Source organism: Odocoileus virginianus, chromosome 3, assembly GCF_023699985.2.
Source record: "Odocoileus virginianus isolate 20LAN1187 ecotype Illinois chromosome 3, Ovbor_1.2, whole genome shotgun sequence".
In the NCBI taxonomy this organism is placed as follows: Eukaryota; Metazoa; Chordata; class Mammalia; order Artiodactyla; family Cervidae; genus Odocoileus; species Odocoileus virginianus.
The window spans coordinates 58,450,314-58,468,325 of NC_069676.1; the positions used below are offsets into that span (position 1 = coordinate 58,450,314).

Genomic DNA, 18,012 nt, shown 5'->3' on the forward strand with positions numbered 1-18,012 from the left:
GGCTTAAGAAAAAACCATATATTCTGGAATTCTACTTTCAAGATCCCACAGAACTTGTCTTACTCTTGGGACAAATGCAACTTAAAAATTTATCTGTACTTTCCTCCATAGACTTTTCACTATGAATCAGTTGCCAAAGTAATGCTCTTATAACCCCACTCCCTAATGATATGGCCGTCAATGTCACAAGAGCCTCCTCTCAGGTCAGCAACAGCAGGTCTGATTCATGGAGCTTTCTGGTCGACAAAGAGGGACGGTATCATGAACACAAATAAGACATTACATAGGTCAATTAACCTGCCATAATCAGTGGGTGATTCAGTCCTTTCACAGCTGAATTCTTATTGATTTCATCTCCATTCTCTCAATCTCAACAGATGTTCAGACTCTCAGATTACTACTGCTGAGCTCTCAGGTCATCCTTTCTTCCAAGCACTGCCTTCTTAGCTGTATGGAATCCCAGGTCAAGTTCTCTGCTCTGACAAAATTTATGTTAAGGCACACTTAACTTCAGCTACCAAAATCTCCATGTTCTCACTCTCATGTGTGAGAGATTTTATTTATTCAAATCATTCAGCCAATTATTACTGGACACACACAGCTATAGATGAAAAGTTTGTCTCCCTTCAAAATGCTTATGTTGAAAACTAGCACCCAAAATGATAGTATTTAGAGGGGGGGCTGTTGTGAGGCGACTAGGTCGTAAGAGTGGAGTCCTCATGAATGAAATTAGTGCCCTTGTAAACGATGACCCAGAGGGCTCCCTCACCTTTTCTGCACTATGAGGACCCAGTGAGAAGACCACGATCTATGATTCAAGAAAAGGACTCTCATGAGACACTGAATTGGCCAGTATTTTGATCCTGGACTTCCCAGCCTCTAGAACTGTGAGGATAAATTTGTTTTTAAGCAGTCTATGGCATTTTTGTTAAAGCAACCTGAATGGACTAAGACATCTACTATACGACAAACATGTTCCAAGTCTTAAGAACACAGCATGCATTGTCATCAACAGGAAGGAGGTCAGTGTGTCTGGAGCACTGGCAGTGAAGCAGGTTGTTTAGTTACGGCTTACTCCTGTTATGTGTCCTTCAAATAATGCCAAGTCACTGTTGCTATTCCTTCAAGCACAGCTGAAATATAACTGTAGCACACTCTGTCCTCTTGCCTGGACTGTTACAGTACAATTTAAATGTTTTCACTGGAAGTCTGTGGAATTACTACAAGGTTTTCCCTTTGGAAGTGAGACATGATCTCAATTCGAGGACTTTGAAAATTCAGTTCCCTCTGTCTGTAAGCACTTTTCTCTAGCAGGGCTCACTCCTTCACAATCTTCAATATCTGAAAGTCACTGTAGCAAATACATTTATGAGAGTACAGATAACAAGAGATTGCTCTATTTGTGGTGTGTGATCCCACTGGAAAATATATGCATGTATATAGCCCTAGGAAGGCTAACAGACTGCCAGTTTGAAACTTTTATCTTAGTCCCTTTTGCCAGACATTTTTCTGTTTTTTACAGATTTCTCTGCTAAAGCTATGAGAAAGGTGAGTACCATCATCCTCATTTATAGTTGATAAAAGAGATAGAGGGAAGCTAACAGATTTGTTTAGTGTCTTCTTGGCAAAGAACAGGGATTCTGATCCTAGCTCTTAGCCTACAGTTATAACTAATTAGATAACCTGTTTAGGAAAAGCAACCAAGCCAAACCAACCAACCAAACCAACAAACAAAAGCCTCTTAAATTCTAAGATTTCATCACCATTAAAATTAAAATAACAATAACTGATTCTGGGATTATTGAGTAGAGATAAAGTGGCTTCCATCATAAGCTGGGTAGGGCCAACCATACCCACTATCAGAGTGGACCTTACCCTGCCTATTCCCAGATGCTACTTCAGAATATTGGGTCATTTTCACCATAAGTGGTAGAACTTCCATCACACACACACACACACACGTACACCCCCCAAAATGTGTGGTAATCCCTTATTTTGTATAGATAGAAAAAAGACTCAATATCTTTCTCTTCTGCTGGGCCTGGGTTTTCTTGAATATAGATAGTATTTAAATAATATTTCAAAAATGTTCAGAGTTTTGGAGATGGAATGGAGCAACTCCACTGCTGTTTGCTTGTTGTCTCTGAGAGGCACCAGAGAAGAGGTAAGTGCAAACAATGTGGTGAGGGACCGTTTGGGTCCTCTCAACCCGTTAGATGCTTTTCCACACTCTAAGGGCACATTTTAGCCAACACTGCACCTTCTACTCAGTACTAAAACCAGGTCTTCAAATGGATATGGAGACTCAAACAATGGCTCGTATATAATATGATAAATATGTTTAAATACAAACAATGAACATTCTTTGTAGAAAAAAGGGGAATGAAAATAATAACGCAAACATTATTTCTTTTTTTTAGAAACAAAGTGAGAGAGGAGAACTATTTCAGCTGGAGGAATATGAAACAAGCAACTGCCCAGAAGCGGTTTTGTGTAGATGACTGGAGGTCAAAGGCACACCACTACTGGGGAGGGAAACTTGCATCACAAAGGTCAAGAGGATACCACTACTGGGGAGGGAAACTTGCATCACAAAGGTAATTAGGGGTTGAGTTGACAGAGAGCACTAAGTGTCAAAACAAAAGTTTTCAATCTACCTTGAAATCCTTAGGGAAATACTTTTTGAAGAATTATTGCACAAACTTGTGACTTCATTTTGTAGGTTTAATGAAACATATGTTTGCATTCCCACTTTGGTCATCTAATTCAGCAGGTCACTAACACAATAATGTAACAGGAAGTCTATTACAAGTAGACTGAAAGGAATTGAGAAATTACTTAAACAAACAAACAAACAAAAACAACAAAAAATGTGTTCAAGAGTGGCTATCCTTCCCTGTTTCCTCAAAATTTCAGTGTTGTTTAAATAATGTTGTATTTGAAACAAGTAAGGCAATAAAGTAATAATAATACTTTACAGAGTACGTAATGAAAGGTCAAGACACTTCATTAGTTGGGACCTGGTCTAAATTTTTGTCTTATAGGATGAAACCTCATTAAAATATTTTATATTAATAGTTGACTGTGCTTCAGTGGGAAAAGTGTTTGGATTTCTACAGAAAATGATTTTATTTTAGCAGTTTGAAGCGCCATCCACTGGAAATCAAAACTGAAGTTCCTAATTTACAAACTACTTTACAAATTACTCATAGAGGTTGCCTACCTATATCCACATTGTTCATTTGGTACTAATTCCCCTGCCCCCAACGACATTCTCTGAGAAGATAAGAACAGAGAAGCCTTGACAGGGCATACTCTTGAGAAGACCTCCTCAGCCCCACAGAGCCAAAGTAAACCACCAGGCAGACACAAAGTTGTTGTTGTTGGATGTAACATGCTGGGGATGTAACATGCTGGGCTGTAACATGCAGGCAGACTGAGGGTTAGACAGAGAAGTACAGGGGGAGAGAGATGGACTAGGAGACTGAGATGGCAGGGTAACATGGATAAGAGAAAAAAGAATTGCTCTAACAACGAAAAATTGGTGTAAGAGTGAAAAATTGGTGTCTCCAAGAAGTTTTGTGATACAAATAATGGAAGAGGGATGCTGATTTCAATAAAGTTGTGGAATCCATACTTCTATATTACTTTAAATATTTTCAAAATAGATGATTAAAGTCATGACTATGTGAGTTTTGGCTTACCAGCAACGATAGGGGTCTGTATCTGTGATTACATAAACTGTTCCAGAATATAACTTTACTGAATATCTTTTCTGTGCCAAATACCACAGGCTTTTGAAATAACTGTGAAAAACCTACACTGTTATCATTCCCCTCTGAGGGTGAATGGTAGAAAATGCAGTCTTGTTTTGTTTCAATGAATTTTTATCCAAGTATAAGCAGCACTAAGAGACCACAAGATCCAGGAATCAGCACATGGAAGCTTCATAGCCTGGGTCATGACATACTGGTTGTCCAGAAAATGAAACTGAAAGTTGCAGCAGAAATTGCAACTGAAATCAGTTGCAAATGCAAGGTGATCAGTGAGTGAAGATCCATTCCACTGTCTAGGATCTTAAGGGAGAAATATGGAAGAGACTGGGAGGAAGGCGTAAGTTAAAACTGTAAGCACGGGTTCACTCTGTCACATTATAGACCAGATTTTCTCCATTCTGACACAACTGTCTGAAGGAAAGGAGGGAATGCTGAGAAAGAATTTCAAACAGATTGTTCTTGATGCTCAGTGAACAAGAAACCGTGGTCAGCTAACTACATACATCCCTTCCTTCCCCGTGACCCAAGTCCAAACAGAGGTCTAGTGGACTTTCTTGGGAGCTTCACCTCCCAGTACTGATTACCATCAGAAAACCTCTCTTCACTCATTGTAGATACCAGAGTTTCAAAGTGTTTCCTGTTCTCTGAAGGATGATGCTTTCTGAAAATGGAGAAAATCAGTTTCCTACCAATAAGCATAACAACGTAGGGATCCAAAATTACACACATTTTGAAAAGGAAGGTCATCTTATGTACTTTTACTTCCATCCATGAAAAGGTAACAGCCTCACAAAAAGTTCTCCCATCCTAAGTGAGTGAACTGAATAAAATTTCTGAAACAGCTATTTTAGATAATGGACAACAGGTAATATAGGCTTGTGATCGGTGAGGAAGGGAAACAAGCAAACCAAGCCCTAAAATCACCCCAGTTTTCTACCTGGTGATTTCTAGGCACCTACACAGAAAGTGGGAATCAATAGGAACCCTGCCATTCTTAGGGAATTGTGTCCAAAACTCTTTAAAGGAATAAAACAAAACCTGTCACTCAACAATGTAAAATTACACATCCAGCATACAATTAAAATACGTAGAAATGGGAAGAAATAGGCATATGTGACTGGTAACCACAGGAGACAAAGAAGAAAAAGCAAAAACAGAATGAGTGGACAAGGGATTTACATGTATGTTCAAGTATTTAAAAAATAAACATAATGAGATAAATGGACAATATAAAGAAGAATGAAATGGAATTTCTAGATATGAAAAATATAATATCTGAAATTATGTCACCAAATGGAACTAAAAGCACATGTAATTCTAAGGAGGAAAAAAAACAAAAAACAGTGAAATTGTAGGTGTAATAGCAGGCATCACACAAAATAAAAGATTTTTAAAAAAATTTACCAAATGATGAGTCTCAGGACGTGTGACATATACCAAGTAGGACATGGGACTGGAACCTTAGAAGAGGAAAAAGAAAAAATAATTGTTGAAAATATTTAAAACAAGTTGAAAACTATAATAAAATTCTATACACGAGATAAAAAATTCTAAAGCATCCAAAGGAAAAAAAAAATCACACATAGAAGAACAAAGGTAAGAATCACTGCAAACTTACTGTCACAGATAATGAAGGTCAGCAGAGAAACAATTTTATAGGGTTAAAATGGAAAAATTTCTATCTAAAATTCTATATCCAGCAAAAATGTTGCAAAACACTTTCACTTCCAAATTAGTTCAAGTTCAAACATCTTTAGGAACCAACTGAAAATGTGTACAACCATGAAGAAATATTAATTTTTTAAAAATATATTCAACATCAGCTATACTATACACAGTTTAACTCCTCTATGGATATAAAAACATTAAAACCTTTCTTTGGACTATTGGATTCTTGTTTTGGTGGAGTATAGCAGCTTGTTAGAATGAAAAATGAATTTTGTGTGCATTATAGCTGAAATTTTCTCATGCGTTTCTTAATTTAGTAAAAATACAGTTTTAACTATGACTCCAGTATTTTCATGTTATTACCATGATAAAACACACAGTTGGGGAATTTCCTGATGGTCCAGTGGTTAGGACTCTGTGATCTTGCTGCAAGGACCTGAGTTCAGTCCCTAGTTGGGGAACTGGGATCCCACAAGGCATGTAGCACAGCCAAAAATACAACAAAACAAAAATATAGTTGATCCTTGAACAACACAGGTTCAACTGTGCTGGTCCACTTATACACAGATTTTTTTCAATAAAAATATTGGAAAATATTTTTGGAGGTCTGCAACAATTTGAAGAACCTTGTAGATGAACTGCACAGACTAGAAATATTGAAAAATTAAGAAAAAATTAGGTATGTCATGAATGTAATATATATTATACAATGTGTTATATATTGTGTAGATTTACATAACAGTAGACTACTTCAAATTAAGTTCTGAGGGATCAAAAATTATACATGGATTTTCTACAGCAAGGGGTGCGGGGTGGTCAGCGCCCCTAACCTTTGCACTACTCTAGAATCAACTGCAATTTCACAGTCAATGTTAAACTTTTGAGCTAAATTTATACTTTCAATTATGTAACTTGTCTCATATTCAACAAAATGAGATTCCAAAATATTTTTTTTACTGTGTGAACTGAAGAACAAATTGTTATTAGAATTAACTGATTTCCCGGTTGTTGCAGCTAAAGGCATTGATAAAAACTGGCCTCATTCAAACTCTTGGCAAAATTCTTCCAGTGAAACAACACAGTAACATTAGAATGGTGCACAAGAAAACTTGAAGGAAAAATGAACAAAGCTGTTTTAGAAAAACAGTGACTAAATAAAAGGACATGTGTCACAAACTGACATTTAAGCCCCCTTCTGCTGTCTTATATGTAAATTTATCATCTTTGGCTAAAGGCTTCTTAGGAAACTTACTTTTAAAAAAAACGCTGAAGCTTCTTCAGCTAATCATGTCTTCTAATTTTCATGGGGTCAGTGATATCACTACTGCTCTTAAGGGATATGGAAAATATTTCCTGCAAGGAGCACATACACGATCAATTCTCTTTAAAAGAAACACAATTTAATCATCTAATATTTTATTAAATGTAAACTTTTCAGGTTTTCTGCCTCAGTGTTGCTCAAAAGATTCATTGCCAAATGAGAAAATGTTTAAGCCATAAAACAGCTGAAGGTTTAAACCATAGAGTTTGTGACAAAATCATCCTAGCTAGTGTTCAGGCGACTCTTTATGACACTGCACATGGGAGGACTGCTTATCTTCTGTTTCCCACACACATCTCATTACAACTGTTGTGTAACTGCCCACTGGTAGTCAGGAGCTGAGGAAATGCAGCTCACACAAAGTGCCAGTCACTTGCTTCAATCTGAAATCACTCTGCAAGGCCATTCCAGCTCCAGAGCTCCTTGTGGGATCAAAGTCTCTCTCATCACTGCCTCACAGCTCACCTTGCGCTTTCCCCACTTTCTTCCTAATAAAGGTGCACTCAAATGTTCATCTCCAATCTGCTTCCCAGAGGTCTTAAACTAAGACCCAAGAGTCTTTCTGGGATCCAGCATGCCACATCTCTCAAAGGCTAAAAAGAAACTGTGCAGGTATAGGCTTGCCTGAGCTGAGAAGAAAATCTAGGTAAGTGTTCATGGAAGCTGCCATGCAGGATACTGAGGTGCAAAGAGATGTTTGGGCCAGTCAAGGCTGCCATGAGCACAAGAATGCATAGGTGGTAGAGCGCTGAGATCTAGAGACACCTGCTGGGAGTTAGAAAGAGTAACATGCTTTCTACTTAGACTTATGAATTCAGTTTGCTGACTGCTGTAAAGAGGATTTAGCAATCTTTTATGTGGAGAGGGAGAAGAATACAGATAGGTAATAATATAAGCTTACAGAAAGTAAGAGAATATTATCCAAAGGATGCTATGTTTGGTTGTAAAGCTTTAAAGGGTGATTTTCTTTAAGCCTTGTGATGCTACAGTTAGCGTGAGAGAATGTGTCGTGTTTTCAGAAGCTATACTTGTTAGAAAAGAGGTATTCAGAAAAGGTCCCTCCTTGCGGCTATCATTCAGAAAAGGTCCTTCCATTGTGGCTATCAGAAAAGAGGTATTCAGAAAAGGTCCCTCCTTGCGGCTATCATTCAGAAAAGGTCCTTCCATTGTGGCTATCAGAGATTAAGGCACTTCAGGCTTAAATAAGACACATCCCCACCCACAGTTTAGAAACTTTCACAGGATCTACACAGAGAAGAATTGCTCTGAGCAGGGATCTCTGCAAGCTTATGTTTCAATTATCTGTTTCTAGGTAACAGATCACCTTCAAATTAGTGGCTTCAAACAGCAACAATTATCGTCATGGCTCAAGAATCTGGATGTGCTGAGTTCACCTGGGTAGTTCCTTCCTTATGCGGTGAGAGCTGTGGCTGCAGTCATCTGGAGGCTCAACTGGTCTGGAATGTCCAAGATGGCTCACTGGAGGCTCAACTGATTTGGAATGTCCCAGATGGTGGCAGTTGGTGCTGCCTAAAGGCTGGGATTTTTTGTGGGGCTGTCAATCAGAGCACTTTGGTCCTCCTTTATGTGACATCTTCAAGTGGCTCACTTGGGCTTTCATAAAAGTCTGGTAGTCTCAGGATAATCAGACTTCTTCTATGGTGACTGAACCCTAAGAATACAAAATTAGAAGTAGTCATGTCCTTCTAAGTCTCAGGACAGGAGTAACATAATAAATAGCACTTATGTCACATTCTATTCTATTAAAGCAAGCTATGGGGCCAGATCAGATTCAAGGGGAGGGGACCAAATGAGGAGACCGCCAAGAGTCATTCATTCCTGGTCACTGATGTAGAGATTGCCACAGTTTCCCAATCTTTCTATTTTAAACTGAAATGTTCACAGAGGTTATCCTGTCCCTCTTTCTTCATTGGACATTATGCTTGAGTTTAGTCTCTGGATTAAGAGAGGCAGATCTGAAACTTACGCAGAAACTATCATGTGATGCTGAACTTTGAGACTAAGCCAAATGATAGGAATTCTGGTCACCTACCTTAGGGAGGATATTTTGCACATTAAAAGAAGGAAGGTGAATATTTATCAAAGTAATGTATTAGATAATTTAATACATATTACAATGTCAATATAGTATAACATAAAATATATTCTATAATATATAAACTATATAATAGATATACCTTAAATATATGCTATATTATCATATACTATATATTAACATAAGTAATATTAAGAATATTTTAGAGATAATGTTCTTAAAATTGTTTGAATTCTGAAGACAATTTTTAAGGTAAATTTTGTGAAGGAGCCTGAGCTTGTGTCTGATAGGAAACTGCTTTCTGACTTCAGACTACACTACAAAGCTACAATAATCAAAATGTTAACCAAAATCACAAGCCCATGTACCTGACATCCAGTGAGGCCCATCAATACTAAAGATTAGAGTTTGGAACAGAAAAGGGTTTATTACAGATTCATACAAGGAAATGGGTGGCCCATCCCCTAAGAACCTCAAAGTTACTGAAAGCTTTCAGCAAGTCCCCTTAAAAGCAAAAGCTGAGGGATAGGTGTGGTTGATTGTTGCAGACTTCTCCATGTCAGAGTCTTTGTTCTTGAGGTCTGGTCATAGTCAGGTAATGATGTTCCTGTAAATTTCTACCAGATGACTGTTATTCTCTCTCCTGAACAGAAAGGGCGAAGTTCCAAGATGCGACTTTTACCCTCCAAGGTCCCAGTCCTGGCTCAGAGGAGACAGATCTCAGTTGGCAGCTCCTTCAGGGCCAGGTTCCCACATCCTGCCCAGCTGTCATCCCTGAGGGAACCAGGCACCCAACCCAAATGGCCCTTAGTCTTCTCAGGCTGCCCAAAGAGGGAGACTAGGGCTCACAGACTAGCCCATACAGACAGCCACTGCTATTAGGCTGTAGAGACAGGGACAGGGGAGAGGCTCACTGCTGCCTCAAGGCCTGGGTCAAAGCTAGTGGAGGGCCTCAGTGAAAGGTTCTGGAGACCTGCAGCATGTAGTCTCTAGTTTGCTCCCCGGGGCCTCTAGTTCACTCACTGGCCCAAGGCTAGGTAAGCTGGAGGGCCTCCAGGAGAAGGCCTGAATCTGCCTCTTACCTCACTCTCCACCTGATGACCACCATACTACCACCCCTTGGCTGAATCACCAATGGTCCCTCATTGACAGTTACCAGTGGGCAGGGCCCACCGCAGTGCTGACCAAGAGCTGAGCAGGACAACCAACAGTCGCTCATTGACAGTTGGTTGCTTTGTGGGTGTGGGGCATCGACCAATGGCTGGGCAAGACCTAGTTGCCTAGTAACAGAGTGCAGAGTAATTAGGCATAGCAATGCTACCTGCTAAGGGCTGCGCTCTCCCTGTTCTGTTACAAAAACAGTATGGTACTGGCATAAAACCAGACACAAAGATCAATGGAATAGAGTAGAGAGCTAGAAATAAACCCACACATTTTCAGTCAATTAACCTATGACAAAAGAGGCAAGAATAGAAAAGGGGAAAAGATATACTCTTCAATAAGCAATCTGGGGAATTTAGACAGTTACATGTAAAAGAATGAAATTAGAACATTTTCTCATACCATACACAAAAATAAACTCAAAATGGATTAAAGAACTAAATGTAGTAAGACTGAAAACCATAAAACTCCAAGAAGAAAACATAGAACACTCTTTGACATAAATTGTAGCAATATTTTTAAAAAATCTGTCTCCTAAGGTAAAGAAAACAAAAGCAAAAATAAAGAAATGGGATCTGCATAGCAAAGAAAACCACTGACAGAATGAAAAGACAGCCTACCAAATGGGAGAGAATATTTGCAAATCATATATCTTATAAGGGGTTAATATCCAAAATACATAAAGAACTCATACTGTCTCACAACAAAAAGCAAACAATTCTATTTTTAAATGGGCAGAGGAGCTGATAGGCATTCTTCCAAAGGAATTCTTTCAGATGGCCAATAGAAATGTGAAAAGATGCTCAACATTACTAATAAGAGAAATGCAGATCAAATAATAAGTATCCCCTTACATCTGTCAGAATGGTTATTATCAAAGATACTGCAAATAATAAATGTTGGTGAGAATGTGGAGAAAAAGAAATCTTTGGACACAGTTCATAGAAATGTAAATTGGTATAGCCATTGTGAAAAACAAGAGGGAGGCCCCTCAAAAAACTAAAAACAGAACTGCAATAAAGATCCAGCAATTCCATTCCATGGTACATATCTGAAGAAAACAACACTAATTCAAAAAGATACATGCATCCTAATGTTCATAGCAGCATGAATTACCATAGTCAACAACAGATGATCGGTCCCTCAACAGATAAAGAAGATGTGGTGTGGGTATACACACACACACACACACACACACCCCACACACAAATGGAATATTATTCAGGCATAAAAAGAATGCAATTTGGGGGATTTGTCTGGCAGTCCAGTGGTTGTGCTTCTAATGCAGGGGGCACAGGTTTACTCCCTGGTCAGGGAACTAAGATTTCACATGCCATCTGACCTCCAAAAGAGAAAAAAAAAAGAATGAAATGGACCTGGTAGGTATTATGCTTAGTGAAATAAGTCAGAGAAAGACAAATACTGTATCTTATCATTTATATATGGAATCTAAAAAATAAAAAGATGACTATAACGAAACAGAAACAGATACACAGATATAGTAGTTAGTAGTTACCAAAAGGGAAAAAGGTAGGAGATAAAGAGGTACAAACTATGTACAAAATAACAAGCGACAAGAATATATGCTAGAGCATAGGGAATAAGAGGGTTACAGGTGGGAAGGCCAGAGGCAGGAAGAAATAAACTGCAAGTGGCAGACGCTTGTCGGGAGCCAAGAAGAGGACAAGCGAACACCCCGCCCATGACAAGGCTCTGGGTAAAGGTCATGGACCCAAGGAGGCCATGAACCCAGGGGAATCCGAGTCCAGTAGGCTCCGGGACACTCCCTATTCCTGCTATATGTGTCTTGTCTGTACTAATACTCTTTCTTGGAATTCTTGGTGGTTTTTCGCTGTTCCTAGTAGACCTCGGGGAAGGTCCCAGGGACATCTCTAGGGTGTAAACGTCTGGGGGCTTCCCAGAAGAGTTAGGCTTACTCTGCCCCCAGGGAGATGGGAACCATATGAATAACCTGGTATGCGGGAGGTATATAGATTTAGGCCATTTATAGATATGTGGGATTTTATATATAGGAGGTATATCAAGGAATATGGGAATAGATTAGAAGTTAAAACTGCTTATAAATGTGATTGTGAATCCCATCCCTGGACACGCAAACACTATTAGATTTAGTTGTAAGTTCAATAATCACATAGTGCCAAAGGAAACTTTATAAGTTCTCATAATGTGGAGTAACGGTTAAGACAGCTGTGACGCTGCTGCTACTCCATTTCCCCTGCCCATGGTGTACCTGGGAGTACACTAGAAAGTAGTGTTAGTGCTATAGGTATCATAGGCGGCTGTGTGAAAATAGAATGAATTATGGCTTGTAGATTAAATAGTAAGCAAGATATTGTAGTATGTGTATAATATAAAAGTTAAGTTTTTATAGTAGGTAAAATTATAATAGAAACTATAGTGGTTAAGTGATTGATTATACTGTAAAACTGTTAAAATATTTTTTGCCTGTAGCTATGTGTTTCTTTGTAGCTGACGTTTGTCCATTCAAGTGAAGCAGTGAAGCAAGAAGAACGTTTAAACCTGAAAACAGAGTGGGCTAAGAGGTCCAAAACAATCCTTGTCACGCGCCACTAGGGACGGAAGATTTTGTATCCTGGGAAATTATGTCTTGGAAAATATCCCCTGACTTGTTTTGCTGATCTAAGGGGGATGTCATCTGGAAAGATCTGAAAACAATAATTCGTACCTTGGCCCCAGTAGAAAAAAAGATATATAAGATGTTAGAGAAAAAATAAAGTAGAGAAGAAGTTTTTCCACTGCAAGTGTGTGTGTGTGTGTGTGTGTGTGTGTTTGCATTCGCCGACGCCGCTCATCCCAAGGGTTCCCTGGACCAGCGGAGGCTGGACCCCCGCAGACGCTTTCTTTTTTTTTTTTACTTCTCTACACAAAATTAAAAGAGGCTTTTAATTCTGTGACACCTGGTTCTTCCTTGAGCTAGCCAATGCTTTTTTTTTTTTTTCATGGAAATGTTTTTCTTAAGCTGTGTAATGAAACTATGTATTTGCTTTGGAATCTGCCTTTCTTCAAAATGGTTCTGCCTAAGACTAACTTTTTTTCTTTTCTCAAACCTTGGGCTGATAATGGCTCAACAAACCAGCATTCATGTCAATTGTATGGCCAGGGAATGACATACCTCATGCCATCCTATCTCAAAAATGCATATTGTGGGAAAGGGGCCTGGTAAAACTCCCTCAGCCTTGAGGTGTCTTTCTTATCTGATTAATAGCTTTCTAACAGACATAAAACACCTTGCTAAAAACTAGCATAGGGGCATTCTTTCTGTCCCCTTTCTGCCTATGTCAGAAGCTTTCCCTATCTCTGTTATACTTTAATAAAACTTTGCCACACAAAAAGCTCCAAGTAGTCAGGCCTTGTCTCTGACCCTGGATCGAAATCCTCTCCTCCAGGGATAGGATACGAATCCTGGCATAACACAGGCTTGCAGCAACAACCTTTCAGGAATATACCCAATATTTTATAATAACTTTAAATGAAATATAAGCTATAAAAACTTTGAATCACTATGCTGTACACCTGAAACTAATACTATCAATGAATTATATCTCAATTTTAAAAAGAGAAAAAAAGATACAGATTAAAATTAGTAAGGGGGACTTACCCGGCAGTCCACTGGTTAAGACTCCATGCTTCCAATTTATGAATTGGAGCAAACTCTTGGAGATGGTGAAGGACCAGGAAACCTGGCATGCTACAGTCCATGGGGTCACAAAGAGTTGAACACGACTTAAGAGACTGGACAATAACAACTCCCAGCTCAGGGGAGATATGTTTGATCACTGTTTCGGGAACTAAGATCCCATATGCCACACAATGCAGTGAAAAAAAAATTAGCCAAGGAAAAGGAAGAGTCTAGAAGAACCATCAATGGAGATTTTGTCCTCTCCCCATGAACTGATAGACATTTAATTCTAGCAACAATGACAGACAACATGCACAAAGTATTACCAACCCACAAAGTTCATCTGAGCCAGGTGTCCAGAGTTTTTATTCAGGATCAGTCACTTAGAAAAGGAGTGACATGGCTGACCTTAGTTACTTAGTCTCTGGACTCTCAGATGTCAAACTGATGTCAAGTGTACCAAAGCCCTATGTAAAAAATGAGCTTTTATCAGTCAGTATATTCCAAAAACTTAGAGGTTAACTCCTGGGAGCCTGGCAAGGGTCAAATCTTTCTTTGGGACGTGCAGGTTTTAAGACAACCCAGGCCTACTGAATTTATCCTTTACTCCAGAGAAGCAAACACATTCTTTCTTGCAATCCAGAAAACAGTGGGGCCTAACAACAACAGGGGTAGCATTAGCAGTGACAACATGTACCACGCACTCACTACAGGTGCTATAAACATGAGAGCAACTGAGGATGCAGACATAGGACAGTTAATCTCAGGTCTGGCTAGAGCAGCCTTTATGTACCCAGGAGGAAGTGGAGCCAGCACGTCCATGGCAGGCATTTGTGAAATATACTAAAAAATGTTTAAAATGGCTATAGAAAGGGCTCCAAGCCTGGCCTTATCATAGAGGGCACTTCTAGTATGTCACCAGGAACTGCCAATCTCCCCCCAGGGGGACTATGAGTGTGGTGATCATAGAAGCCTGTTGCAGTGTGATCCTCCCATCCCAAACTCACAGGGTTAAGGCAACACGAGTGAATGGCACAGAAACGTTTATAGCTGTAAATGCTTACATTTAACAAGAGGAAAGATTTTAAGTCAATAACCTAACTTTATCTCTTAAAAATCTGGAAAAACAACCTAAACCCAAAGCTAGTAGAAAGAAGGAAATAATATAGATTAGGGAAAGTTGCCTAAGAAATACAGTACAGGAACTCACTATCATTTCTCTTCCAATTAGAAACTCAGCAGTGTGCACTCAGTCTTAGAACATTTTTCCAGGCAATGAGGTATAATTATAGACAAACTAACCTGAATAAGAAATATTTATTTCATTTTTCTGGTTAAGTCTGGTGTTGAGGTTGGAAGAGGCCACAATCTTTTTTAGTTCACTTACCAGGACTGAAAACTCAGCAGGGAACAGGCCTTTCCCATTTGCTTTGCTATTTTCAGAGTATGGCTTTAAATTATGTCTTTGGAGGTCCAGCTTGCTTCAGGTTCTGGGACCATCCTGCATCTTTACAAACCAGATGGACAACTCTGGCAACACTATTCTTGATGAGAACATGTGAGGACCTTCCTGTTCCTGTGAAATGAGAAAGGAACAAGCAGCCCAATTAAGAAATCAGAAAGTGATTTGATTCTATTTTCAGTATTCTGATTATGATGGACTAAATGGAAGGACAGCCCATCTCCTGTAGAGTGCTTAGTCACTCAGTCAAGCCTGACTTTTTGTGACCCCATGGACTGTAGCCCGCCGGGCTCCTCTGTTCATGGGGATTCTCCAGGCAAGAATGCTAGAGTGGGTTGCCATGCCCTCCTCCAGGGGATCTTCCCGACACAGGGATCAAACTCAGGTCTTCCACATTGCAGGTGAATTCTTTACTGTCTGAGTCATTAGGGGAGCAACAGTGAAAATTTTTCTTTAAAATAAATGATTATTCTAAGTAATCAAATATAGAAGAAAAAGGCAAGAACAAGTAATTTTTAAGAATTGAGAGAACGAAAATATGAAAGAAGATAATAATGAGAAGCTGAGTAAGAATTTGTAGTAATTTCAGAAGCACCCTAAAAGTTGGTTGAATGATACAGTTCTAATCAAAAGTCATTATGTTATACTATAACAGAAGTCAAATTGTCAAAGCAGAGAAATTATGCACCTTAATGGCAAATTTTACTAATCATTAATTATGGATACAAGCAAATAGCAAGCATAACATCTATCTCTGGAAGGGCCCAAACTACCATATACACCTCCAAAAAACAGATTTTTGTTCTAGGATGTATTCTCGTTTCAGAGTTAGAGATGAGTGTTGACTGTGCGTGATGGACATGTGCTGTACAAGTCAGTTCTAGGGAGCCATTTAAGTCTAGAGCTTCTTATTTTTATGCATTCCATCAGTCACGCAGAGAAGGAACCTACAAGACTGACTTCTGTTCTCTAAGTTTTGCTCTATAATCAGTAAATTTCAAATTTCTTCACAATAAGCAATGCAAAAATTTGGATACAAAACATTCTCAGATGAGAACTTCTTTGGTTATCTTTGTACTTGGAAATTTACATTGAGGGTTACAGAGCTGCTGTTAATTCTTTTCATTTTGCAGGGATCTGCATAAAATGAACTGTGTACTGAGAGTAGCAGGGGAATGAGTCAGTATATGTCAGATCACTCCCAGATGCACTCCACAGACACCATATTGTACAAGTTCCACATTGTGGAACTTGGCTTCTTTTAGGTCACCTGGTCAAAGACAATAACATGCTTCTGAGCATGCATGAAAGGATGTTGGGCTCCAATGAGAATGTTTCTGATCCTCACCTTTATGAACTATGCTCTGGACTCATAATTCTTCACAGTTTCAAACTTCTTTTTATACATTTCCCAGCTCTCTGTTTCTGACCCATATTGAGGACCAAAAATGCATGCAGTGCAGTCAGGGAAAAATGCTAGAGGCAGAAAACGTGAGAGATGGAAGGATCTGATTTAGAGCAAATTAGAAACAGAAATGATATAATCAGTTTGCATCTGATGAAATTCAAGCATGTTTCAGTATATGCATTATAGCAGACTTCAATGAGGCAGAAAATTATGAACAATGGAGACAAATTAGAGGAAGCATGCAGAGATGCACAGATGTACCAATGGCCCTTGACAGCCAAATTTTCAGACTTGGATTATATATACTATCTTCTCAAAAGAATACAAAAAGCTCAAACATATACAAAAATTTTATATATTATATAAGTAAGATTAAAATATATTCAAGGAAATGAAGAGAAAAATTTTTTTAAATCTGTGAAAGGAATATAAAAGCATGACATAAAAGATACAACCAATATAAAAGATACAATAATGATCAAAAATATAAAAGTTAACAATAGTTATAATTACCTATGTTAAAAATAACCCATAAAACAATAAAAATTACAACTTGTATCAAGTGAAAGCTATATTCACTTACCACTAAGAAGCTCTTACGTATCAATTAAAAAAGTGTGAAAGTGCAAGTATTAGTCACTTCGTTGTCAGACTCTTTGCAACCCCATGGACTGTAGCCTGCTAGCCCCCACTGTCCATGGAATTCTTCAGGCAATAATACTGGAGTGGGTTGCCATTGCCTTCTCCAGGGGATCTTCCCAACCCAAGGACGGAACCCAGGTCTCCTGCACTGCAGGCAGATTCTGTACTCTCTGAGCCACCAGGGAAGCCCATAGATAAAAAGATGAACATTATATATGAAACCATTATATTTTCCCTCCAAAACCTGTTTCTCCAACAATTAGCCCAGACTCAATGAATAGCAGTTTCATTATTCCAGTTAGATTGGGCCAAAAAACATCAAGCAGTTATGAAACTTTTGTTTCTCTCATGCTTGTTTCAGGAAATCCTATTTACTCAACACTTAACAAAATCTACAGAGTATATGTGCAATACATACTGTCTGTTTGGTGTTCTAAATGAATCTGGGAACAACAGGGTTCAAAATCTTAGTACTTGTTGGCTTCAGCATAACTAGAAAGACTTATCACTTGCTATTTCCAGAAAACATCTCCATATTACCATATTTCAAGCTTTCTTTCCATTAGCTAGAGCTTAGAAAACATTTGTGGATTTTGAATCCATATTTATATAGTTCCAAAAATTCAGTTGGATTGGAGTGCTGTGATTCATGGGGTCGCAAAGAGTAGGACACGACTGAGCAACTGAACTGAACTGCAGTGAACCTAGTATTCATAATGAATACTAAACTTTGAGAATTATTTGCATTAATGATAATCTCAATTTCACAACAACTAGAAAACAAAAATTACTCCATATTATGATTAATTTGGTTCTTGCTTATGAACTAGATATTTTATCATGGAGCCCATGATATT

General features: G+C 38.6%; 1 long non-coding RNA gene across 4 annotated transcripts in view; it reads right to left on the reverse strand.

Moving 5' to 3' along the window:
- LOC110132034 (uncharacterized) overlaps positions 1-18,012 on the reverse strand; it is a 34,084-nt gene that overhangs the window by 10,843 nt on the left and 5,229 nt on the right. The window contains exons 2-6 of one of the 4 annotated variants that reach the window (XR_002312330.2): positions 16,454-16,581; positions 15,031-15,219; positions 8,090-8,437; positions 6,697-6,797; positions 5,181-5,236 (exon numbers count right to left, since the gene is read on the reverse strand). This is a non-coding gene — a long non-coding RNA (uncharacterized lncRNA). Of the gene's footprint in view, positions 1-5,180; positions 5,237-6,696; positions 6,798-8,089; positions 8,438-9,903; positions 11,473-15,030; positions 15,220-16,453; positions 16,582-18,012 lie in introns of those variants that run through there. The other 3 variants (XR_002312333.2, XR_002312329.2, XR_002312332.2) reach the window with 3 other exon arrangements.